Consider the following 26,662-nt stretch of genomic DNA (forward strand, 5'->3'; position numbering starts at 1 on the left):
CTGATTTGGCTTCTTCAGATTTCTCCCTTGCATTCCCAAAAATTTCTGGTGTGCTTTCTGTCAGGAATTATTGCCTCACTCTATCAAGAAGCCCATATACCAGTCACCTAGCTACAATATGGATCAGGTGATACAAAGAACTTTCACAATAAACAAATGGCAAAATAGTAATGTGTGGACACAGTAAAGAGACCCTGAACTGTGTCGTGTATCTGAGAAAATTGAGAAGCTTGGATTAGGTTAGGTTAGATTAAATCTAAGAATAAGATTTAAAGTAAAATTTGGGCAATTATTAATTTTTTTCCTTCTTTTTTGAGAAATGGTAGAACTTTTAAGTTCTGTGTCTAGAAAATTGTATGAGTTTGGAAGGAAAAAAACTAGTTTCTTAAATCTGCCTTAAACAGAAACAATGTCTCCATTTTCACTCAGTAGAATTCATCCAGAATTTGGAAAACAAAGGATTATTTTTTTTTTCTAACAACAAAAAGCAATTCAAATTTTTCTTCTCCACAGCAATCCTCTCAGTGTTCAATAAAACAGGGTATGATTTCAAGTTAGTATGGCAATCTTATAACGCCAGAAATTTTGGAGGTTCCTCTAGTCTCTCCTTTGAGAACTCTGATTTAAATATATATTATTCCATATAAAAATATTAACACTAGTTATCCCAACCACTTTTTTTGAGTCATTCACTTGGGAAGTGATAGTTATGCTCCACTTTTGTGAATATTTATTTATAGAACATGGAAGAGTTGAACCATGATGCTGCCATGAAGCTGCACTTGGAGTATTCTTCTGGGGGGACAAATTAGGTTCAAATGTCCTGAGACGGAGTGATGCGTTGAACCTGACCTTAAAACCCTGAAAAATCCTAAAAACCTTGAATCCTGCCCAAAGATTTGTTAGCCTATACTGAGAGCATATCGAGTCAGAAGAACATCAAGCTGTTTTCCAGTAGTAGCTTTTTTCAGAACTCTCTTTTAGGTTGGGTTCCTAGAGAAAGGAACAGGTTTTCAGCTTTTAGCCTTTCCAGATCTGAACTGATTTGCCTCCTGCACCTAGTCATATATGGCCTTCTTTTTCTCCCTCTCTCCTTTTGATTCAGTTGTGGAACTAAAATAAACAAATTTACAAGTCTACTATTTTCACAATCCTCCCCCCCCCCCCTCAGTCTATGCCAGCTGTCTAATTTTTATCACACCTTTGTGGGCCTCACAGTTGAGACAACTGCAGGAAAGTCTGGAAGAAAGAGAAGACAAGGACTGGTTGTGCCCATCAACACACAAGGAGGGCACAGAGCATCGCCCCAGGCTATGTCACTGGGGACTGGAGTGATAGGCAACAGAAACCCAAACTGAATAGGGATACAGTTGATGCTCTGACAGCAGGAAAGAGATAATGGACACAGCATGACCTATCTGTGCTCAGGTTTGGTAGGATGAAAGGAGACCTCTCCATCGATGCCAGTAGTAAAGTCAACTTGAAGACAGGGTGTGTAGGCAATCACATATTGAATGGGACAGTTTTCTTGTCAGTCACATATTAAATGGGACTTTGGAGGAGCAGTCCAGTACCTCTGAAGAGGTTACACTGTTCATGAATAATATGTGATGTTTTACTGGTTTGGATGCTTTGGGATACGCCTGTAACTCAGTTCCCCTCCTGTTCTTTTGTAACATTTGCTGGCTGTTTTCCCTTTCTCAACACCAGACCAGTTCACATAAGAAAGCCAGCCAATTTTTCTCTATTAAAAAAGAATCAGGATTATAAGAACCGTAAAATTATGTAAAATACTCTGCCAAAATGTCAGTGATCAGTTGAAAATTGTCCCCACAGTAAGAAAAGGCATATCTCCAGCTCAAAGGAGACAAAGGGCCATCTAGTACTACACCTTCAAGAGCTGCAGAAGTGCTAAATTAGACTGGCTTGTGATATTAGCTTAATGTTCACATTTAGATTTTATGCTGCAGTGATTCCCACGAGTTTACCTTTAAATTGCCTCAGCTACTGTAGCAGAGCAAACTAGTGCAGAAAAAATGAAAAATTTTTGCATGCTACACTTCCAATGACTGTGGTAGTGGTCTCCTTGGAATAAACACAGCAAGGGTTACAGTCTCAGTCTGAACGAATTTGTCAGTAAGTACCATTTCAACTCTCACTGTCAGAGAAAATTGAATGGTTATTTTATTTCATTTTATTTATTTTTTATATTTTATTTTAATTCAAATTCACTGGGAAGACTGTGACAAGACCTATCCCATTGTTGCACTACCATTAAGTTAGATTGATTCCCTGGGGAATTTTTAAGAGCTTTGCTGATTCTGCATGCCCAGCTGTGTGAACAGAGCTTAAGAACTTGGGTTTCATGTGGGAAAAAAATTTATTTTCTCCCATAGCTTTGTGATAATTGACTTTGGGAAAAAGAGGACTTCCACTTTTAATGTTTTAAGTCATTTAAGAAAACCACAATAAATATATTGAGTAAAATTATCTACTCCTGTTAGCTGTAATCTGGGCATGTTCTTAAAATACCCGCAGTCCGAGTAACTGAAACTGTGTGGAATCTGCAAGATATGTTTAATTTTATTGACTAAAAAGGTCAATATTCATAGTGTGTATATTCAAGATATAACAAAATCAGGATGCACTTTCCCTGTTTCATCACAGAAGTCTCAAGACAGAGGAAAAAAGTTAAAATATTCAGTGTATTATTCTTTTTTTTTGGAAAAACGTGTCTGTAGGGGAAGCCATATTGTATTGTCTTAAGGTCCAGCTTTAATGAGTGGAAGTTCAGGATATTTGGAGCCTACTGGGACTGTGCTGGTTCTTCATGATCTTACCCACTTAGCTGGTTTGAAGCAGCAGGAGATGCTGTCTGCAGAAGGATCTGGCATTCATGTTAAAGTTCACTTCTTCACCAGAGTAACTGGAAAAAAGAACGTAAGCTTTCTCCAGGTTCATGTTAAAAAAAAAAAAAAAGAAAACCAAGAAAAATATCATGAATCTACTTACAGTTTTTACATGTAAATTAATTAAGGTGGGACAGTTCCAATCTCTTTGCAAAAGAACATTTAATACTAATATCAGAAAGAAAGTGACTTTGCTGAAGGTAGGTTTATTTCACATTTATTTTCATGTTGAGGGGATTTGACCCTTCTTCTTAATGTCTTTATCATTCAAGTTATTACTCTACAGAGACCACTGGTCTAAATTCAAGTGATATATTTGACTTATGATTTTGTACACTTTTTTGCTGGTTTTATTCCCTTTGTGGTTGTCTTTTTCAGAAGAACATCAAGTACAACTTGCTTGTTCTTATTTTCATACTCTCATGAGTCAATTTCTAAAGTTTCTCACATCCCAAAGGAGATGTCAGTCTCAACAGTAAGGCTGTTATACGGTAACCAAATTAACAGTAGTCATCTCTGCAAAATTACCTTTACGGCATTTTTTTAACATTTTCCCAACCCATGGCACAAAAATCAACATAATAGAGAGTATTGAGCATTTTATGGGGTGTGTGTGAAAGAGCGTCTGGGAAAGGTCAGGCTTCCACGAGGCAGATCAGCCACCAGTGGAGTAGCAGAAATGTGCTCTACTTCATCCGTGTCCCACCTCATCACTCCTTTTTTTTTGTATGAGAGCAGAATTAACTTTTTGAGTGTCTCCAACAGAAATTGTGAAAGCCACCAGTATGGGCAGGGGATAATAACAATGTTGCCAATGGTTGTTCCTTTATAATTTTTAAAACTAATGTGTATTTCTGCCTATAAAGCAAAAATTGACAGTCTTAGCCTATTGCCTATTCTTAGCATTTAGACCAGGCTTTGCTATTTCTTTCCTCTTAACCACCACATTCTAGAAAAACTCTTTTTAAATACAGTCCAGGCTATGCCAAGACAGACAATATTTCTCCAGGTGATACACTACCTCAGAAAATTTCTTTACTGTGGGTGGATACTCTACTGTGGTCCCCTGTTGTCACTTTTCTTGTGCTTCAGCTGCAGACTCTCTGGCTCTGTCTGTGTCTGTAACAATGGACAAAGGCTGTTCTGTGCTCCTGACCCCCGATGACACATGGCATGGCCTGACTTCACACACTTCGTCTCCTTTCTCTCCAAAGGACACCAGGATGAAAACACCAAAACAGCCCATGGGAAACAGACACAGACATGTGCTGTCACTTGAACTGTTCCCAGGTATTGTCTAGTCAACACTAAATGGCACAAGGCAAAACAGTGGTAGGGACCATGGTAACTGTTAAATAACAGAGGCATTGCTGTATTCGTGCTCCTACCTGTTCCTTGGTCACAGTTTTGTAGACTATTTACTAGTATAAACATAATCTCTGGAGCTGGGACCAGCTTTTATTTTTGTTGGTGAAACAGTGTTAGCCCAACAGGTTCTTTATTACTGACGAAAGCTCTTTGGAATGATGGAAATGGTATCCTGTTACTACAGTACACTTCTGATTTCCCTGGGAAACTTGGCTGGTAAAATAAGAGTAGGATGAAAAGGAGTTTGCAATGATATTTTTCTTCATTTTTTTAAATTGTTATTTTTCATTCTGTAACCTGAAACAAAAAGTTTTGTAGTCTTCTGAGTGAAACTACTAAAACTGTTTGCAATATATTGTGTTCGACTGGAAAACAGAGAAACATTTTTCTTTCTGAGTACCATCGAAAGTGTGGCTGTCCACACAGCCCCTGTCAAGAAATAATATGGATGATCTAAGAGAAAGAAAAGCAAATCAGGAAACTGCCTGCAGAGATAAGAGGGAGGAGGATTTAAAAGGATAGTGTTTCCATAAATCAAGGCAACCGGTGACAGCTTTAAAGTAAGGGTCAAAAACATTGCGAGAGGTGTCACTTGGATAAGAAGTTAATCCAAGTTTCCATCTCTCTGTCTTTAGTGCTTGTTCAAGTGGAAGTTAAAGATCTCATGGTATTATTTCAGGATCATAAGAGATTGATATCCTGCCCAAATTCTCCCTTTCAGAATCATCAGAGACCTCTGCACAAGTATCAATACACACAGATTAATGCGATTGCTATAAACAAAGGAACACATTTGTCTGCGTACCCTGGCCACAATTTATTCTGTTTGCATGGCTCCAGAGAATGTTAAATCCATGGGTTCGCAATAAGAAAAAAGTATAATAGAACTCTCTATCACAGAGGATTCCAAGCAACCATGAAAACTGACCATAAGTTTCCCAATACCTACTGAACCAAATAAGAGGTTTCGCACAAATTTCTCAAAAATTCCCTGAGATACACTGTCTAGGGAAATATATCGTCACATTCTAATAGAAATCACTATTTCCACCTCAAAAAGGTGGAAACAACTCTTGGGAATCTGAAACTAAAGAGCTGAAATGTCAACATTATAATTTAAGGACTCTGATTTTCCATTGCCCTACACAGAATAGCCTTTACTCAAAGGGACATCCTTTAATGCAGAATTATTTTCTTGCAAATAGATTCAGTTGGTAGGTTTTGAAATGGAAAGTACATGAGATGATTGGCCTGAGGAGGAGGCAAATGGTGCTTGTGTTTCAATGATGCAGAAGTCAAACATGTATGCTACTCCCACAACGTATCCTCAACAGCATACGTATGGTGTAAAAATGTAAAAAAGAATTTTTTAAACTAATCTCTAGAAAGTAAACTAATCTGTAGTAAATTTAAGTATGACCCAATCCTGATTCATCCTTCCTTTATTTTACTGTAAGTCACTTGAGCTGCTAAAGAGTTTTCATCAGTAAGATATCTATCAAGTGAGCTAATTTTTAAACTAAAGAAAAGACTGGATTTATTATTGCTTTTTTTAAAAATAATAAAAAAGGGTGTTCTGTGTTCATATTATTTACAAAAAGAAGATATATACAAACTTGCTAAGGGAGCATGGTGGTCAGAAAGGGAAAACTGAAGGCAGTGCTCATGATTTCATTGCTATAGTACTGCCATGAGTCTCACCCTTCTATTTTCATTATCCAAATGGAAAAGGGGGAAATGAAAAAGGTCAGGGAAGTGACATTTTTCAGTATTAATAGCAAAAAAAAAAGGAAATTAACTGAAAGGCATTTAATAGCTGGAAAAATTGAAAATTCTGAGTCTGATTTTCCTCTTACACTAGTCTTACACCAGTAGAACTCACTCCATGGGATCAGACTGTTGGACAAGTCTCAGGGCTTGATTCCCAGAATGATGATGAAGTGGAAAGGAGTTTCTTTAGGTGGCTGAGTTCCTTTCTAAATGATTATTTGGATGCTAAAGAGATTTTGGTCTAAGTAGACTTCTGGTAACCTGCAGTCTTGCAGAGAAGCCTTTATTATTTAAATCCAAATATAATAAATCTTTTTTGAAGACTCTTTTGGCCTCCACCAACTATATTCTGACTTATCCCAGTGGAGTGAAAGGAGTTCTTTCTAAAGGGAGTAATATTGCAGGTGTAAGGAGGAGTTTAAGTGGCTGCTCTAAGGGAACACACAAGCTTCAGAGGTTATGATGGGAATGTCAATTCACAAAATCCCTGGGGTGGCAACAAGACAATTTGGGTCTGTATGAGATGATTTCAGTTTTAAATTGAAACACGTGTGTTAGTGAGTTTGAAGCAAACTGACACTATCTTTTTAATAGAACGAGCAGCAGGAATGACCTGACCCTACAGAGCACTGGCATTTAATCTATTTATCGAGATAACAATCAAGGAAGAATCAAATATAAAAACAGTGGGGTTCCTTTCCAGGTAACAAGTAAATAAAGGGGAAAAAAGGCTTCCTGACTGATGCTTCAGTGATTCCCCAGATTATGGTAACTGCCTTTGCTTTGATGGCTAATTCCTGGTGGACACTGAGAGACTGCTTTTGTGAAAAGGTGTTGAGGTAGCAGAAAGGCTTAAACACTTGAACACTGCTCAGCTGCACTCATGGCAACTAAACTCAGATTCAAGACTATGATTGAAATCTATGCAATACTACTATGAATTCTTAGAGTGAGGAAGCTGTCAGGATTAATTCAACAAGAAAGCCGAAAACAGTCCAAAGGGTCATTACTGAAGCACTGTATGTTTGAAGTAATTAGAAGACAAATTAAGCATATAATTATATTTTAAGATATGCAGATCCTTGACATCAATAACAGTTTTGAATTGTACTGGAAAATTATTAGTTTAGTCAGGGAACCTTTACATGGCATGCAGATTGTAACAGTTTGCTGTTACATGAGTATTGTAAATTATCTTTAAAATAGTCATGGGCAGCACAGCTGGAGACAGTAGGCATCACAGCTGTCTGTTTGGGAATTTGATTAAGTTCTACGGTTGCAATGAGTACCAGAGTGGCTATTACCACCTCACTGATGAATGTGTCACTCTGTAAATAAATCCCCTGTAATTTCTTAAGTGTTATTCTGTGTTATCCAGGAACAGAGAGAAGTAGAAGAGTGTCAAAATGTCAGTGGGATGCCAGAAAGAAAATATTACCTGTCCTTTCTAAAGAAATAAATTAATTTCTATAGAAACACTGTGTTAAAAATTGACTCTTCAGATAAATTATATTTCTTTTAAAAGCTTCTAGAAAAGCACTGGAAATTATTTAATAAGACTTTTCACATGTTTGAATATGTGAAAATTAATATAATAATATAAACAATAATAATTTTATTTGGGATAGAGCCAAAAAATGACTTGCTGATCTGAGAAAAAATATTTTGTTCTTAAATGGAAGCAAGGGCTCTTTTGAGCAGTGAACAAAGAAATCAATAGTTCATAGTTAGCTGCAGATCTTGGAGCACTGAGCAAGAACCACAGTTCCCATACTGCAGATAGGGTGGCAAATTGGCTTCATTGCAGCTTCTCTACAAGTCCAGGATTAGGGTGGGAACAGAACTGGAACATGTCTGGTCTCCCCAGGAGAGTGAGGCCACGCTGGCTTAACAAAGCTACTTTCAGTACATCGAGGTGGTTTTTTTTCCTGTGACAGGAGGATCTCTGTGGATGAAGTTGCCCAACCATGATCAAACTGTTTGCAGGTCGGAGATCTCCCCATTACACACTGCAGATCAGAGAGCAGACTTCAGGTGCCACATTGGAAACTTTGCCTTCAAATCACAGCCTGTGCTCTGTATGTCTCCCCACACTGCTGCTCTGTGGTGTTTTGTGCAAATGTGGGTTCTTGGTCATGAAGCAGCTACATTTTCAACTTTACACTCGAGTTTCTGCCCCCAAGCCTCTGTGTGCTCCTGTCTCATATTTGATGGGCACAGAGTACTCCTACTCTCCTGCAATTGTCCCTCATGGGGACAATTGTGTTTCTGGAAGATGTTCAGCCTTCGTGATGAGGGAGGGTCATAATTTGCCTCCCTCTTCACCAGGTGGGTGGGAATGCATGGCAGGCAGCTCTCATCTCTAACAGCCAGCACTAAGCGGAAAGTAATCAATGCCTGTAAGAGAGCTGCCATCAATCATTTTCATACTCTCAGGGAAAATGTGGACCAGTTCGATTCTTGTTGTGCCCTGGGAGCAGCTATGCTCTGCTCCCTGCTCAGGCTCACATTAGCTTTAAAACTGAACTCAATTCAAACCTTTTTTTTTTCCTTTTTTTTTTTTTTTATTTAATGGCATCTTCTGTAAAATTCTATTCTATTCCTCCAGTTCCTATTTTTCAGGACAGTTCAAGTATTGCTGGCTGCAATACTCAAGTCAGGCTTTGGTTGGTTGGCATTTCTGTCCCTGGGGCGTTTTGCTGGATTACTCTACTAGTGCCTGTGTTGCTACACTGTTGGGACTGAAAAGTGCCAGAACAAATTCAGAAAGATGTGCCAACTCTTGGTACACACTAAAGAATCCTGAAGCAACAACAACATTTGGCAGAAACAGAAACATTGTTAATACAGCAAGCTACTAAAATCTGTGTTTAATCATGAGAGCACCATCTCCCCACTTGCAAGAGAATTTTAAAATGAGAGGGAAACTAAAAAGACAGCTTAAAGTGTCACACAGAGTAGGAACAAAGTATGGGCTCAGAGGTTTAACTCCTTAGAGTAGAATTTCTCCTCTTAAGACATTTTTGTTTTACAAGTTGCAAAAAGATCAGGTTCAGGTGTACGTGGTTTTATCAGAATGTGAGGGAAATTACCATATTTCAGTTAAATCCCCAGATACCCGCTGGACCATACTTGTGTTGAAGGAATTTTTTAAAACATGGAAGTAAAACCAACCTATTAATGTTACTTCTGTTGGTTTCTACAGACCATTACCTAGTATTTTGGGTGGGATAGGGGAGTCACTGATAGCTCTAGTGAAGACAACTCCTTTTTCTGTGAATAGAGAAATTGTCTCATCCACACTAGCATATTGCCCCAGATTTGTATTTTTCTATAGGTCTAATTTGTAACTTCCCACTACGCACACCACTGAAAAGGAAGTTTCATGCTTAGAAATTGCTGCAATAGCAGAGGAATGCAAAATAGTCAGCAAGATACGACAGATACAAAGGCCATACTGGCTTGTTTCTAATATCCCTGCATTTCACAAGAGTGTTGGGGGAGGGTCACTGTTTTGTTTTGCTTTATTCTTACCAGATTAGGTAAGTCAGTTGTTGTTTTTAAGGTATGCAAAACATATGGCAACTGGAGATGTGAATCTGCCACTCTAAACAAAAATGTGATACCAAGTTTTCCATCCCAGATCTGCAATGCTATGACCACAGCTTTCAAGAATCACATACTTATCAGGATTAATCAGTGTTGCTCACTGAAGATTGGTGAATCTTACAATGCAGACCCTCTTCTTAACCATGTGCTGTATAATGATTGCTTTCCACTGAAATGCAGTGTGCAGTTGTGAAATGTTTGCCAGGTAGAGCTGAAAAGAGTAAATAAAGTTATATACGTGTAATCCTTCCACCAGACAGTTTTATAGGCCAGGTTAAGTTTCTAGGATCATTAATAAAAACAAATTATATCCCCAACTGAAGATCTTGGTAAAATTATAGTGAACTATCTAGGTGCTCCTGCAATCAAGGAGGCAAATACACCGTTTTCTGAAGGTGGACTTAGAAATGTGGAGTAATAAAAAATAGCATAATATACAATAAGAAGTTGTTCTTTACCCAAAGTACTTCCGAAAACATTTTAAGTCTTCTCCTTTAATTTCTTGGGAAGCAACTGCGTGGGCAACTGGCTGCTTCCCAGACATTCTATATTAATGCTCCATTCACGATTTGCAATTTCCAAGGTTTTGACAGCAGTCATGAAATATAGTAAGGACACATCTAAGTTCCAGCTGACCCAGAAATGTGAGCTGCCATTCACTGTGCTGAGCTGCTCTTGCTCCACTAATCATCTTTATTTTCCAGTGATTTCTGCATTTTACTGTACATGTAGGAGAGTACATGTAGGATGAAGGACCACACACAGTTCTTCCTGCTAGGAGGAGACTTAATAGTCTCTTCAATATTTCCTTATGGTTTGTGACTTATTGCACCTCTAAGCCACAAAATGTTACCCTAAATTAGGGTAACACCTCTGCCCAGGCATGCCTAAACATAATTAGTTTGTTCAGACTTTCACAGATTATTATTATTACAGCTATAATTTCTTCCAGGTTACAACAAGCTAACGTAAACAGAAATGTTCCCAAACACTTTAACAAAGAAAAATCCAAACTGAACTTGATTCAAGCTTTCTCCTCAGACCCTTTAATTTAGCTCCCATCTTTACCACTAGATTCCAACAGAGAGTTCCTCCATGTTTAGGTTTCCTTCACTCTGAATGTGTTCTGCTGTTGGTTTGGGGGTTTTTATTTTTTGGAGGTTTATTTTATGCTTCAGGTTTCAAACACCAGAAGTACATACCTGGAAATATCAAGTACTATTGCAAAGCAGACAGAAAGAGGTACAAAGTAAACTGAAATAATGTCAAGTATTTCCGAAAAAAAATCCAGCATCAGGAAGAAAATAAACACACTGTGTCCAATACAGCTGTAAAAATGAGACAGCAAGGGATAAATGCTTTTCAGTTACAAGAACAAAATTCTTCATCAGATTTGTCGAGTTGCCCTAGTATTAAAAAAAATCTAACCATGCCTTGATGTGAACAATTGTCTCCCAAATACACACTTTGCTTTCCAAAATTGTATTGTGTACTTTTATATAATGTTACCTTTTCTCTTCAATTGCATAAATGCACATGAACAAAAAAGATTTCAAGCAAATGAAACTAAGAACACACGTTGCATTAATGCAAAAATTGTGCTGGACCATTTTGTTTCCAAAGGGATCTCTCCACACCTGATATTACTTCCACCAAACTAAGACCAGCCTCCCATCAGGTGGCCTGGACAGCATTCCATTTGGAACTGCTGTTTAACCAAGGTCATTAGGCAGCAAAATAGAACATTTTGGGACTGAGCACACTCAGGAATGTTTTTGGACTGTGCAGCACAAAGCCAAAACCACAGGTCAGCTGGTCTCTTGGGTATTAGTGTGGAGTGCTATCAGCTACTGTTGTCCACTGCTGACTTATATTCATACACTAGACACTCTCAGCTGTTTTCCTGAGTCTGTATGTTTGAACCTGGTTAGGTAGGAAGTATGTCCCTCTGCAGGGCTATTTAGATCTATCAAAGGACTGTCATAAATAAAATTTGTTGACAGCTCAGATTTAGATTGTCTAAAATGCAAGTAAATTGAGCAATATGCATGCAGATTTTTATACATCCAGTAGGTGTCTAAGATCTCATAATTATAAACAGAGATTTTGATAAAACACCATCAAAAGCATATGGAAAAGCCATTCAGCTCCTCTGAGAATAGAGATCTATGCATGATATATGCATCCAATGCCATGTAAGACATACTGTTTATCAGGTGATACAGAACAACAGGGAGATGTATGTTCAGACAGAGTGATAGCTGGAGCCCAGGTGAGATACTATGAAATATTTCAAATGGCATTAGATTAGATTAGATTAGGCAACCTGGCTTTTGGACAACTGTGATCTCTAGCTTCTACTGTATTAAAATAATTTATCTATATGAAGGTGTCTGGCACCAGTTGAAATGCCTTAGGGAGTCTGAGACTGTTGCACAGGACTGAAAGATACATCAAAATACTCACAGGAGAGCCATGTCCTTCTCAGTTGGCAGAGGGAGGCCAAGCAGCTGCCATAAAGTACCTCAAATGCCACCAGATATCTAATAAGACTAAATCAGGTGCTGCTCTCCATTGACTTCTGTGAGAGATAGAACAACGTCTCTCACTCACCTGAAGATATTTGCATCATAGACTCCTAAATTTAGGGGTCCAAATTTAGACCCAAGTCCTACAAATTACTAACTACCTAGTTGTTAACAGTTCACTGTTTCCTCCAAATTTTTAATTTCAAAGTAAAAATTTGTGTTTTTATTTCAGGTTGTACGGCACAACACCTTTCTGATTGAGGTTATGGAAGTAACAGTAAGGAAACTTCTGTGATTTCCGTTCAGAAAATCTGTCCATTAGTTACTTTTAAAATTAATTTCTTCTTATTCTGGTATATATTTTCTTCTCTAGTTTGTCTTATTGATATAAGTAAAAGTAAAAGGATAATATCAAGATAATAATTTGACACTCCAATTAAAAATGAAATGTGAAAAGTGAAATGTGGCAGATGACAACTGACAGACTGTTCATAAAAAAAGGCAAAGGTTGTGATCAGTGACTGGTTACAGTTAGATGGTGGACCTCATACACAGGGCTATGAATTAAGCCTAACAAAAGGACAAGGTCTGGAAAAAAATGAAAAAGAATATTGCACTGCTTTTCTCTAACGTGATGAAGAAGGCTAATTTAGTAGTTTCCCTGAATGGGTCATCACCAGTGTAAAGACTGATCTAAAAGTATAAACCTTTGCTCAGGATTTAGTAGTCTTAAAGACTACAAGTCAGAATGGTCTGAAATCACTTTATCTAATTGCAACAAAGAATGTGGCTTAAGTTTAAATTATTCTAATATTAGCTATAACCCTACTGTACAGCCACGTGTTTCCCATGAAAATTCTTTGCTTTGCTGAAACTCCATCACTTATACCCTTATACAACCTAGTTACAAAGTAAACTTTTCTGCTAAAGAACTGTTTCTAGTTATTGTACTATATAACTGTTCTGAGTTTTTCTACTTGTACAAAGTAAAAGTGTTGTTTACTGAAACAAATTCAGCTTTATGGGAATAAGTTTCTATGTGTTTTAGCAGCAGCTGCATTTATGTCCATGATATAAAAATTAACACGGAATTATAGACGCGAACAAAGAAATTGTCTAAAGTTCCCAACTCTTTAGCTGAAATGTTGTTCAGCAGAGCAAGCTTGCTGATGCTCTACATCCCACGCAATGCTGCTCCAATTCCCATTTGTTTGTTTCGATTTTACTGAGGTTTTGTTTTGTCTTGCTTATCTTAGATTGGGTTGTATGGAGTTTTTTCTATGTATCAGATAACAAAACTTAAGATTGACCAGACAGAAAAACATTATCCAAACTCTAGTCATCACCACTGAGTGAAAAAATTCTCCAAATGAAAAGACCAGAATAGTTGTTTCAGGCAAATGAAACACAAAGTTATTAGGTTGGTTTGCTCTGCTAGATTTCTGAGGACCATATGAAACAATCTTAATTTAACAAAAACAAGTCCTGGACAGTGAAATTTCTTATCCAGTTACTGATAAGGAACATTGGTTGACTCTGGGGATGTATAGTAAGATGATGTGTTTCAGATGATGTGTTTCTATTGTAGTACTTAGATCTCCAAGTCTTTCAGGTGTCAGTATTAATTAATCCTACTCATTTCTCTATGAATAGAAAATATTTCATAGTAAAGTACAATAACTGAAATTTTCCAGAACCTTCACACTCAGGGAATCATAATGGAAAAATTGTCTTCCTCTATGTTTTAGAGATACTTCCAATGTTATTCAGTTTACAGGAATTTTTACGAACAGCCCTATAAATATGCACACAACTAGCTGTAGTCTGACATATGTATTCCGAAGAGTCAGCCTGATCTCACTTTGTATTTAACAGACTGTACTCAATGGATGATATTGCCTCTTTATGTGATGACCACGCACCGGAACCAGTTGCACAAAGAGGTTGTGGAATCTCCCTCACTGGAAATATCCTGGAACCATCTGGACTCAATCGTGTGTCACATGCTGTAGGAGCAAAGAGGTTGGACCAGATGACCCACTGTGGTCCCTTCCAACCTGATACATTTTGTGATTCTGTAATTCTGAAATTGTAATGGGGGACTTGAATCACCTTCTGGAGTGTCACTGCACAGGAGTCTAGACTGCAGTACCCATAGAATCCCACTATGTATGTGAGGTGAACAAGGTAAATCTCGTCACCTCCAGTCTGGAATTTAGGCTCTCTCATCTCCAATGAAAACCCCTCACACTTGATACTCCTTAAAACCACTAATTTTATTTTTTTTTCATTCACAGTGTGAATGAGATTTTACTGTGAATGAATTTGGGGTCCTGAGAATGACTGGGTTGCCAGTGCTTAATATTTTAAAATACTAAGTTAAAGGTAAAGAAAAATACAGAACTCTAACAGCCATCAGGACATACAGAAAGTAGGTTATATTCTCAGTCATAAAAGAGAAACTGTGTGAATGTTATTGTGTAAAACATTTAGGTAATGATAGCCTCTAACTGCAGAAAAGGATAAATCAAGGTGTTTCAGTTAAATGGCTTATACATAGATTTCAATTAATGTGACCTTCCTAGGACATAATAATTTGGGCTTTTCTCCCTAAGTTGTGTAGCATTTTGTCCTTACAGCAGAGTATTCAAGCTCCTGAGTTGCCATTGGCAGTACCTGAAGAGGCATTACCATTTTAATTCTAAACATTTAAATAACCTCTGTGATGGGTCATTTGTTAGCTAGCTGCTCAGATATCAGTCTGTTCCATGCTCTAGTTATAATGAGCAGGGATCTGTTTTCAGAGCTTTTACTGGGCCTTGACAATGTACAAATCTTGTGATGAACACACTGTCAGACACATGCATTTTCCAAACTACCCATGACAAATATACTTGATCACATCACATGGAAAAAAAAGAGATTTTGTTGCTTTTAGAATTATTTTATTGGACCAAAGTTTAGCTTTCAGTAAAGGAGGGAAGTATTTTGTCTCTTATTATTTGAAAAAATCAGCTATTTCAGAACACTGAATTTTTCATTTAAGCCTGCTTTTCACATTCTTGAAGAACTGCCAATTGGACATCCCAGGCCCTGAAATAGTCTTTTTATACACAATGCATACAAAAGCTTCACAGGCCTCCACAACCACATGACTCAGTCTTGAACCCCCTTCTCCCTCAGATATGCCTATGTTGAAGCAGAAATGTATGACTACTTTCTGCAAGTATTTTGGATGTCAATGGTAGAGTATCTCTGGTATCTTAACACCAGCCCCCTGAGGATTTACTCAGTGTGTTAGGCTAACTTATATCAATGTGAAGCCAAGTTGGCTACACTGATCCTGTTACTGGAACTATTTAATTTAGGGTGTGCATTGTATCTTAGTTGGCCTTTCAGAGAAAAAAGTTCTGTGACCCATTAAAATGTCTGCTACAACAGTAGTAGGCCATCAGATTTTCGTTGTTTTTAAGTAGAAACACAAAGAGAGTGTGAGACGTCAATGCTACTAAACCTAGAACTGAAATATCAGTTAGGTAGGTCATGATTGCTTTCGTAATTGGACAGAAGAGAATAAGTTCCTTGAATCGTCTCAGTCTCAGATTTCTTTTACCTATAACCATTATTTTCTATATATGGAACTGCAAAAGTCTCCCTAAAATCCCTCAGTAGGTAAAGGTTTTATTAATTCTGAAGAACATGAAACAGCATAGCCACATACATCCAAATCCCTGACTATTGCTCCAAGTTCTACCCATGTTCCAAAAGCATGGTAGAAAAAATTGTGTCATCGGTCAACCTGATGAAAGGAAAGGATTGTAAAACTCCTGCACATGGGTGTCATGAAGATATAGGAATATTTCTATAAATGCAGAATATTATCAATGACCCTTGGGTTACTTCTGCTCATTATAGTAAAAGCATGTCTAGTTATACGCATTAAGCAGAAAAAAAATGTCTTTAGCCTGTAAGATAATATTGTTCAGTCACTGAACTTCTTTTCTAAGGTTTTTAAGGAACTTGGGGCACATTAAGACCCTTAACCTTTTCCACTGATGATTATATGAGCATTGTCCTAAGTGACTAAGGATCACAATCGTGAAGGGAAATGGACAAATAACATTTGACGGATTGGAAGCGAAAAAGTCTGGGTTGCAGGAAGTGTCTTATCATCACCCAGCTCACAGTTCTTGCCTGAATACAGACATTGCATGCCAAGTTTCATGTTCTAAAAGAACTCTGCCTTAGAATAAGCATCTTAGTGAAGAAATACATTGTGTTATTATTTTTCACCTCCAAATGGTTATTATACACTTGATACTGAGTCTAGCTTATGAGGAAAGGCAAAGCAAGTCCAAATGAAGTAAGAAAGAAACTCATTTGCTCTTACTTTCAGACACAGGTGTGATTTTACCTTGCAGAGTAGATCTACTTTTACAAGTAAATGCACTGAGATAATGGGTGTGGTTTACCTTTTTTTATATGAGGCATCTTCCATCACACATTATACTAGGCAACCTAACATTACATTGAATATTAGACATCATGGACATTCACAACCTTCTTCTGCAATATTTGAAATTTTGTTCTGTGCCATCCCAATGTAAATAGGATCTTTGTCACACTTTATAGCAAGGTAGCAAAGGAGGAAATTGTTTATGTTGATTAGAAAGTCCATTACTGGATGAAAGAACATCCAGAAATAAAAATGGTTTTTGATTCACAAAGCAACACAGCAGTGATGCATTAGACACTCAAATAGATTACAAGTGCAATCAAACTAGAGTTTTTTGTTGGTTTGGGGGTGTTGGTTGGTTCATTTAGTGTTTGGGGTTTTTTGCATTTTTTTTTGTTTTGGTTTGGGGTTTTTTTGTGTGTGTTGATTTGTTTTGGTTTTTTCTGTTGTTGGTTTTTTTTGTGGTTTTGGTTTTGGGTTTGGTTTGGTTGGTTGGTTGGTTGGTTGAGAATTCTTGGTTTTTGTTTTAATATCTCCTACCAGGACTTTTATATGAAAAAAAGAACACGCAAACCATGGATTTGGACATGCTTGAATGGCAGAACAGATTTTCCTCAATAAGTTTTCTGTGGGAAACATTTTAACACATTGCACTTTAAACTCATTTAAATGGTTGTGTGGAATTTTGTTTATTCTTTTGAAGATAAAAAAGAGAGAGGTGGATGACGATTTCAGATTTGTATCAAGCCAGGAATGCAAAGCAGTTATCTTCTGTGTAAGCCCTCTGAGAGAAGATAATCTCCACCAAAACCAAGTCTCTATGGCTGTATTGGGCAAGGTGGGAATCAAGCCCACTTCCCCCATTTCTTTGGGGTAATTTCAATGAAGATAAGAGGATTTAGAAAGTTTATCTGCAGGTCCATCTTAGCAATATAAAATAAAATCAGTTTCCATGAAAAAAATTAAAATATCAATCAAGTCAGAGCAAATGCATGGTATAGACCTTGTAGAAAAAATAACAAGTATTAATACAACGTGAACAGTGACTGACTATTTGGCAGCAACATTGGAAACAGCCATGTATGTCTTTCATCAGTTAGCTTACAATTCAATCATTGCACCAAAATCAAGGTTCAATTCATAAACTGCAGCAATCAATTTAAACAGAGTAATTTAAACCTTGTTGTTTAAAACCTCTTCGACACTTAAAATTTGAAATTCACAACTGGGGCATTTTTGTTCCCCAGTGTATGTCAGCATGGCTGCACATCACTGTATTCACAGGACTTAGGAATCAGGAGTCAATAACACTGCTCCATCCCCACTGCCTCCCATGGTCATTGCTGTGTCAGACTGACTCTGATCCTGATTTGGATCCTGACTCCCATCCATAGACCAATGTCCCAGGCTGACTCCATCCTGTCCCCATCTCCATGGAGGTGTCTGATACCCAGGTTTGGGGTTGCCACAACTGCCCCCTGGCCTGCCCTGCTCCTGGTTGAGGGAGACTGGCCCTGTGTGAGATATTTCACCTTGAGGAGTCTCCTCTGTCCCACAGGAAGTAGATGGCCCTCACTACTCTCTGGTACACCCACTTTCCTTGGTAATACTTTCCAGACCTTTGCAATCTCTTGTTCACTATGTTTTTGCTGAATTGGTTTTCATGGAAATATGTGTAGTTGACTCTTGAAGTGACATTTCCATCATCTGTGAGTAGGCAAACTGAAGTAATTCTGAAGTAATTCTCATGCTGTTATTACTGTCATAGCTTATCAGGATTGCAGAATGAATGCAACAGACTAGTTCACTGCCACAACATAGAGTAAATGTATTGCTTCCTTAAATCAAGGTAGTTGACAGAGTTTTATAAAAATGCATTGATGAGACACCATGGAAGTCTCTGAGTGTCGTGAATTCGCCTCATCTTCCTGGCTGCAAACCTGTATGGCCGCAAATTACTTCTGCCCCCCTTGTACTTTACTGAAGGGTTTACAGCAATGATACCTGCCTGCTGGAGATAATATTTTTCATCGTAATCTCTAGATTTATCTCATTCTATGGTGTATGCTCCATGTTCCACCCTCTCACATGGGATCCATCTTCCATGTGGAATTCTCACATTCAAGACGCCTCCCTGAATTTTGGTTCCCCAACTAGAGTTCGTCCATGCTCTGAGTTCCTTTAGCCACTGCATCCATTTACTCAGGAAGGACCTCACTTTTTTGAATTCATCTCCTGCACATCTTCACTTACCTTCTCCAGCTCCAGATGTCACTTTTTTTTCTATCCTAGGCTTCCAACTTTAGTACTTTTCAATGCAAAGAGAAGTTCAAGATTTATTTTCCTGAGACAGTGTAGTTCTAAGTCATAAATTGTCTACTACCATCTAGGAGCAATTTCCCTTCCCTTTAGACCTTTAACCAAGCCCTGGAATTTAGCAAGAAGCACATCATCTCTTTCAATCCCCTAATTCCTCTCAAACTATAGACCCTCTAATGAACTTGCAATACTGATTTATTTGGGTCTTTTACTTGAACATGTGTTATGTACTCCTCCAGATTTATCTAATCATCTTGAATTCTGGAGTTAATAGGAAGACAAATGATATTCTAGCTAGAGAAAAAGAGTAAGGTACCTAATTATAAAATTGGAAAATCCTACAGTGTAAGTTGATAAAAATAAGGAAACAAAATCTGTCTTATCCCACTTGTCACATGGGAAGGTATTTCTCAACTGATATACTGAGGAGCTGCTGAATGAATTTATTCTTCCAGTGTTTCTGTATTTCACTTACATTTGAGGATTTTCTACTGAATGCTGAGAAAGTTTCAATCTATGTCTTAGGAATCCTTTTATTTCCCTACTGTTTGAGAGCCCTGGGAATAGCATGGCCTTTCTTCTAGTTGCTTGCTGTCTCTCAGAATGCAAAAGGAATGCTTCTAAGCTTATTTGAGACTAAATCTCTTTAGGTACAGAGGAATCACAGAGTGCTGATTCTTCTATCCTGTTTACCTTTTCTCTCAGGAAATCAGCTGAATTGCAGTGATAAAAATGAGTTACAGTAGTAAACCTACAATGTACCATTCTGCAAGCTACATATCATGAGATGTTTTTGGCACAAGCAGCCATTTCGTTTCTGGTTTACTGGCACATTATAGAGGCTGCAAATAATACATTAATACACTTTTGGGGCTGGGTCACTGTGTCAGAGTCTTATTCAGGAAAGCACTTAAGCATCTGTCTAATATGGATCATGTGCTTAGGTCCCAGAGGTGCCAATGGAAATTAAGCAGCTACTCCAGTGCTGACTTGTACAGAGATTTATTCTTAAAACATGTTCCTAAAATAAAGTATTCTTCTTTAAACTATTCAAGGTAGGAATAAACTAAAATGAAACAATTCTCATACAGGATTTTTGTTGGTTTTTTTTGTTCTGAGGTTTGGATTTTTAAGAAACTTTTTCAGAATACCTCAAAGTTTACTATTTAGTACTATGTTTGTCTGCAATTATGCAAATATTAAAATTTACTTAAAGCCTCTCAGACAGATAACTATTGGTATTTGTACATATATTAATCCAATAAGCTTTCACTGAAATATTGCCACCTTCATTTCTGAAGAATATTGTCAATCACTTCAACTAGCATCACTCAGTGAAGACAAAACAGTTGTATATGTATGTAGCAAAATAGCACAGCCAAATTCTCTAATTCAGACATTCTTCAACACCTTACACAACCTATTACCACTCATTTTTCTTTAAAAACCTGGGACTTTTGGAGTTCACCCTTATTCCATGCTTAAGCCTGTCTCCAGACTTGTCTCATCTTCACTGTAAAATTGACTCCCTACAGCAGCCCAGAAACCTACTGTGACAAGTTAAGCCAGAGACTATTTCTGCCTCTATTTGCCTTCCCAAACTTTCTCCTTCCTTAATGGGCAAAATGAACACCAGCTCAACAAGGACAAAATCCTGGAAGCAGCAACCGAACAATTTTGCAGTATCCACTTTGTAGTTTTCTGTTTTCAGCTCCTCTTTCTACTATTCTCCCCTTTTCTCCTCCTTTTCTCCCCTTTCCCTCTCTCCTTCACTCCCTCTCCCCTCTCAGACTTGCAGAACTTTTCCATGAGGTCTCCATCGGGGAACCAGTTTTCTTGTTCTCAAGAAACGAGCAGTACAAAGTTGGCATTATCGTCTCATGTCACCTCCCAGTTTTAATCAAAAAAACTTTCAAGAGCATGAAAATGAAAGGAAAAGGAATTATGTTTCCAACCAGAAGCCAGAATTAATTCAAGATCTGTATTGAAGAAATAGGTGGTTCTTTTTCTTTTCCAGTCAAGCCGGGAGCCTGGGTCTCATTTCAGAGCTGGTAATTTCTAATGCTCTTGGAAAAAACAGACAGCCCGCTGTTCCCAGTAACTTTTATAATATTTTCCAGCACTGGAAATTGTTGACTAGTGTGGCCTTTGAACAAAAACATTCACTATGCTAAATTTAGGCTACAGTCCTGTAGAAAGTGTATTTTAGAAGAGCAATTACTAGATCAGAACCAGTTTAACCACTAGCTGGATCAGAGTAAGTCTTTTTTAGCAGTCTTTCAGAAAGTGTTCACTTCTGGAAGGAAAGATACAGGCAACTTGTCCAGCTGGTACCTTTTATGTATACATGGGGTCAAGTGGTTTAACTAGGAGGATATTCAGAGGAACAGTAAGAACATCCACAGAAATATCTGCTCCAACATATCAATGACTCAGTTTCAGCAGCTCAGAGGTCCCAGTTCCGCAGAGTTTGTATGATGTGAGCATTGGGTGCATTAGATAAAAGTACAGGGAATAGAGAACTGTCAAAAACACAGATCCAGGGTTTAGTCTATGGGTCTCTACCACAGACTGAGTGGTTCTGCAGGAATTAATTCTGAGAAGTGTAGGCACGTGCCTTGTCTTTTCCTTGGCCTTGGCATCAGGCATTAATCACAGGAATTGCATGGCTTTAGATATATAGAATTTGTCAAACTGTGGACCACCAAATGAATGGATGAATAACCCCAAGAAGGTGTTTATAGAAAAAGAAGAAATTTGGATATATATCTGAATAGAGATAATATTTAATGAGCTCCAGGTAGGCCAGCACTCATATAAACTTCCCAAATTTTTTTACCAGAGATATTTTGACTCTCTTTCTTAATGATAGAATAAATTTGCATAATCTAGATTACCCTCTACTTGTGAAATGTAGAATTCAGACTAAAGGTTCAATTTAGATCTCCAGTGTAATTTGAAATAACCCAAGGTGCTGCTTCAGGAGATCATTGATAGTGTATCAAATCTGGTAGCTCTGTCTCTGTGTCTTGAATACTCTAAAGCATCCCAAATGGCTTTAGATGCCTAAGTCTAAGATATTGAAATTAATTTATTGTACCTCTTTAAAGGTGAATTATACAGCTTCATAAATTCTATTGATGGTGTTGGCTATATTTGCTAAATATGAAATGATATTACATTCCTCACATGAAAGTGTCTTTCATGTAAATATATTAATCTTGATCTAAATGCCATGCCAAATCTATTTTTTGAAAATGTCACAGTATCTATGTTGTGTGAAGAGAAGAGGTACACTGGAACTTGAACCTGTATCACCAAAGGCTGAAAAGTAAATATGCAGGTGAAACAGATATACATGGGCATCCCAGGGCTTTTAAGGAAATGAGATAAAATTGCTCTATCTGGGGATGACTGATAGTGGTCAAAGTTCTAAGATTGATGTTAGCTTGCTTATTTGTAGGCAGCCCAGGGAATGGTTTGAAAGTTACAGAGATAGCCCTGTGGGTGTGGCATGAGAAACAACATGGAAAGGAATATGAATATGGTCTTTCTGAAGCTGAAAAAGTGACCATATTTTGACATGTTGGAAAGGAAAGTATTTGTGTACTTGTGAGGCTGAGGTTGGAGTCAATTCCACTAAACAGAGCTGTAAAAAGAAGTCTTTAAAAAAATCGTACAGTTTTCTAAAATGCATACATTCCAATCAAGCCTCTTCCATGGGATTTCTGGTATAAAACTAGTGATTATATTGGAATTTCAGAAACAGCTTGTGGAACTCCCAAAACACAGGGAGGAGTCCCTCCCAGTGCTGGAATATTAAGTTGGCTGGAAGAGTTGTTGGCTTTACAAAACATTCAGGACTATATTGTGATCAAATTGAGGCTTTCTTACATTTTTAAAAGATTTACATTAGAGCTCTGCAGGGATACGGGCCACTTATCAGATAACTCCCAGAAAAATAACTTGTTCAGTGTGACAGGATTTCTCTGAGGCTGCCAGATATATTCCATGAGCACATGTAACCTGACTTTTACAAATGCAGTTTCTTAGCAGCTGATAACTATGTAAAATGTCATTGCATTATGGAAAATACAGCCATACATTTATTGGAATCAATTATTTGTACACAAATCTGTGTTTGGAACACAAAGAATCAAGTTTCATTTTTTGCATTGATTTAATACCTTTATTTCATACATCAAGCTCTATGGAAAGAATACAAAGTGAAACTACTTCTGGCAAGTCAGTCTAAAAGAATAAACTCTATCTAGTGTGTGCTTTATTCTAATTAAGCTGTTAACATTCCTGCCCTGAAACCTCAAGTGGGAATTTTAATATCATAATGAAGCTTTGTGGGAAGAGACTCCCTGACACTGAAGTTGTTTGTGTGTTTCCAGAATGTGAACGGTTCAGGTATAGATTCAATGCCCCCACAGTTGTGAATTATGAAATATTTGCTGCAGGTTACTGTAACTGGAACAGATTGCATCTTTTATTGCAGATTCTTCTACATGTTGACAGGAATAAACATAGCATGTGGTAATTGCACATAGGAAGCTTGCATGTTTCCTTAAAAAGTCCCACCTTTCATAAATACCCAACACCAACATCAGAATTTTCCTGAAACAGATCATTTTTTGCTTTCCATTTAGACATTAGAGTGGTATTTCAACACCAGAAAGACTCTGCTGGGAGTAGATGTCTGTTGGCTGTTGAACAATCAAAACTCCTTCTCATTTCTCTTTCTAAATAGACCCTTGTGTGTACACTAACCTGGTTAATTTACATTGGAAAGAAATTTATAAATGTATTTTCCTTTCAATTACCGTAATTTGAAAGACCCAGAAACTGAAATATTTCATGTTTTTCTTCAACACTTGTTGGAAAATCAATTAACAGCATTAATTCAGGAACGGTTTATTGAACTCAGATTGTTTTGAAACATTTCCAGTTCAATGGCCATTTTGCTAACACCAAGAGAGGGTTAAGTGGCTTCTCCTTCCCTATACAACACAGTCAAGGCACAGCTTCCATGGATGAATCCCTTGGAAGAGGGATTCATCAGGTAGACTGTAATCCCTGATTTGTTGAAGTCCCAGACCTGTGGTTGGGCTAAACTCTTAGAATTACAGTGAGGATTCCAGTGGTCCCAAACCTCAATTTTCTGGAACAGAGTCTGCATTTAATCAGTCTTTCATGATTTTTCATGATTTTGTTTTCTTCAGGGATGGTCTTCCTTGAAGAAAGTTGCAACTGTTCAGTGAAATACTTACTCAGTTTTGGCCAATTGCACCAGAGTTAGTTTTAATGAAACTTCAAGACCTGGTTCCCTGTCCATCAGGTTTTGTGAATAAGGAGAAAAAAAAAAAAAAAGGAAAAAACTAGAAATGAACATTGCAGAATTTCTGATCCATGTGTTACTTTAGAAGTATGTGATTTTGATCTCATTGGACTAAATCTGTTCTTGCAATAAAATATAACTTCTCAGAAACTGGACTGTCTGCCTTTTCTTAAACGAAATTCCTTTACTCTCATCTTCAAAAATCATGCTGATTTGGAATGGGAAAGTTACCATAGCCAGTTTACAAACTCATTGCTGGGGGAAATAAAGATTATTTTTTCCACAGACATAAAAGAAATGCCCCATACTTTTAAGTGATTCTGATTGTGTGTAGATCCAATGGCTCAACGACTTGAGTACATAGGACAAGTTATTGCATATTCACGTGTGTCTACTTATTTGAGCTCATCTTGCTTCAGACATGAGGCAATGCAAATCAACTAATTTATGACCTCATAACTGGTGGTGGCCTAATAATATCCATTATTGTCTGGAAAAGAGTTTGAGTTAGGTGACAGGCAGTAATGAGTTAAACTATGATGATTCAATCTTGTATGCTATGTACTGATACTATTATTTTGAATATTGAATAAACAACATATATATATTCCTATTTTTGTCTTTCTCCTTGTTTCTTTCTCATGCAGTTGAATAAATCTAATTTTTTCCTTACCCTATGTCACACATCTGAAAATATGTAGTGTTCCAGAGGCAATGGTTTAATTCCTACTGGATCTAATCTCTGTACATCCAGAGGCCTTGCTCAAAACAAGGCACAATGTGTATTGCCTCCTTAATTATTATTACCTCCTTAATGGAGGTAAATTATACCTCAGAAGGATGGTTGTTTTATTTTTGTTGAGGTTTCTATCCCCCCTCCCCAGATTTTCTAAGGCTTTTGGGCACATAAATTAAAGTTTACTGTCAGACACATCTTCTAAACTAAACACTACTTTATTTTCTTATCACATTTAGAAATCAGTCATTTTTCCACACCTTTCTTTCCTACTCTACAGAAATGAACTAATCACTTAAAAATACACGTTTTTATGAAGTGAGGTAAGATACACTCTTGACACTCCCTCCAAGCTATTTGGGTTATCTTTATATCAAACGCATCAAAACTTTTGGTTTGAATCCAAGAACTGTCAATTATCGGCAACTCTGAAAGACACAGAAATAATCACTTGGCCTTTTGCTTGTGATTTTATCTTCTTTCATCCTATTGAGTTCTTCACTGTAACAATTAGTTGCTTTTCCCTCTCTGACCAACACACCCTCTCTTCAGCTGAACTGTTCTAAATATAACTTTTTTTTCCTCCTAGTACTTTAAGGAATTCCATCCTCCTCAAGCCTTACTATAGCTTTCCTTTTTTCATGACTACATCAGGCAGAATTCTTGTCATCACTTAACATTTCCTGTACTACTGACAAATTCTGAATTTGGTCCTCATTAGCTCTCATGCCAGGCTTCACTTCCTGGTCATGAATTTTTCAATCAGCACACACAAACCCGTGCCCCTGCATGTGCAACTGGAATCCCTAGTCAGAGAAAATAAAATTATCATAGCCCTAAATTGATTCTTTTAAAATTCTTTTTGTTAAATATTGCAACTCTTCAATAGCTGGACAGATTTGGATTGGAGGCTTCAGGAATGTTTGTTCAATCACTTCTGTGCTATCTGCAAGTTCCTAATCACATCTGACAATGAAAGTATAAACACTTGTGCTCAGATTTCTGCAGCAGACATCAAAAGTTGAGTTTGTAAAAGCCAGTAGACAGAAATAAGGACTTCCAGGGTGTGATACACTTGACCTATTTTCGACATCTATTTTAAGATGTGATGAAATGTACCTCTGCTAAGTAACTCTATAGAGAGAGTCTCAGGTGACCAACCACAGATTTTGATGTCTAGATTTTATCAGTTATATCAAATACATACTTCCACTCTGCATGAATAATTTGAATCCTTAAAGCATACAAGGCAACACAAAATAAGCTATGATTTTAGGCCTTACGCATAAGACATCAAAGCATTAGAAGTTACCAAGAACACACAGGCACTGATAATACTAATAAATGTAACTGGTGGCATCAGTCCAGTGTAAGATCCATAGCCTAAAGATCATAATCATAGAATTATAGAATCATAGAATCATAGAATCAGATGGGTTAGAAGGGACCCGTGAGATCATCAAGTCCAACCCTTGACCCAACACTGCCATGGTTACCAGACCATGGCACTAAGTGCCACATCCAATCTCAGCTTAAAAACCTCCAGGGACGGAGAACCCACCACTTCCCTGGGCAGCCCATTCCAATGTCTGATCACCCTCACTGTAAAGAATTTCTTCCCAA

At 37.5% G+C, this 26,662-nt stretch overlaps 1 long non-coding RNA gene across 1 annotated transcript; it reads right to left on the reverse strand.

Moving 5' to 3' along the window:
• Window positions 1-23,893: 23,893 nt before the first annotated feature.
• On the reverse strand, window positions 23,894-26,436 carry LOC113945427. The gene is made up of 3 exons (XR_003527083.1): window positions 26,323-26,436; window positions 24,236-24,292; window positions 23,894-24,138 (listed from the first exon to the last, which is right to left on the reverse strand). It is a non-coding gene; the product is annotated as an uncharacterized LOC113945427 (long non-coding RNA).
• Window positions 26,437-26,662: the final 226 nt, after the last annotated feature.

The sequence above is a fragment of the Corapipo altera genome, unplaced genomic scaffold, assembly GCF_003945725.1.
Source record: "Corapipo altera isolate COAL_440 unplaced genomic scaffold, ASM394572v1 1b, whole genome shotgun sequence".
Taxonomy (NCBI): Eukaryota; Metazoa; Chordata; class Aves; order Passeriformes; family Pipridae; genus Corapipo; species Corapipo altera.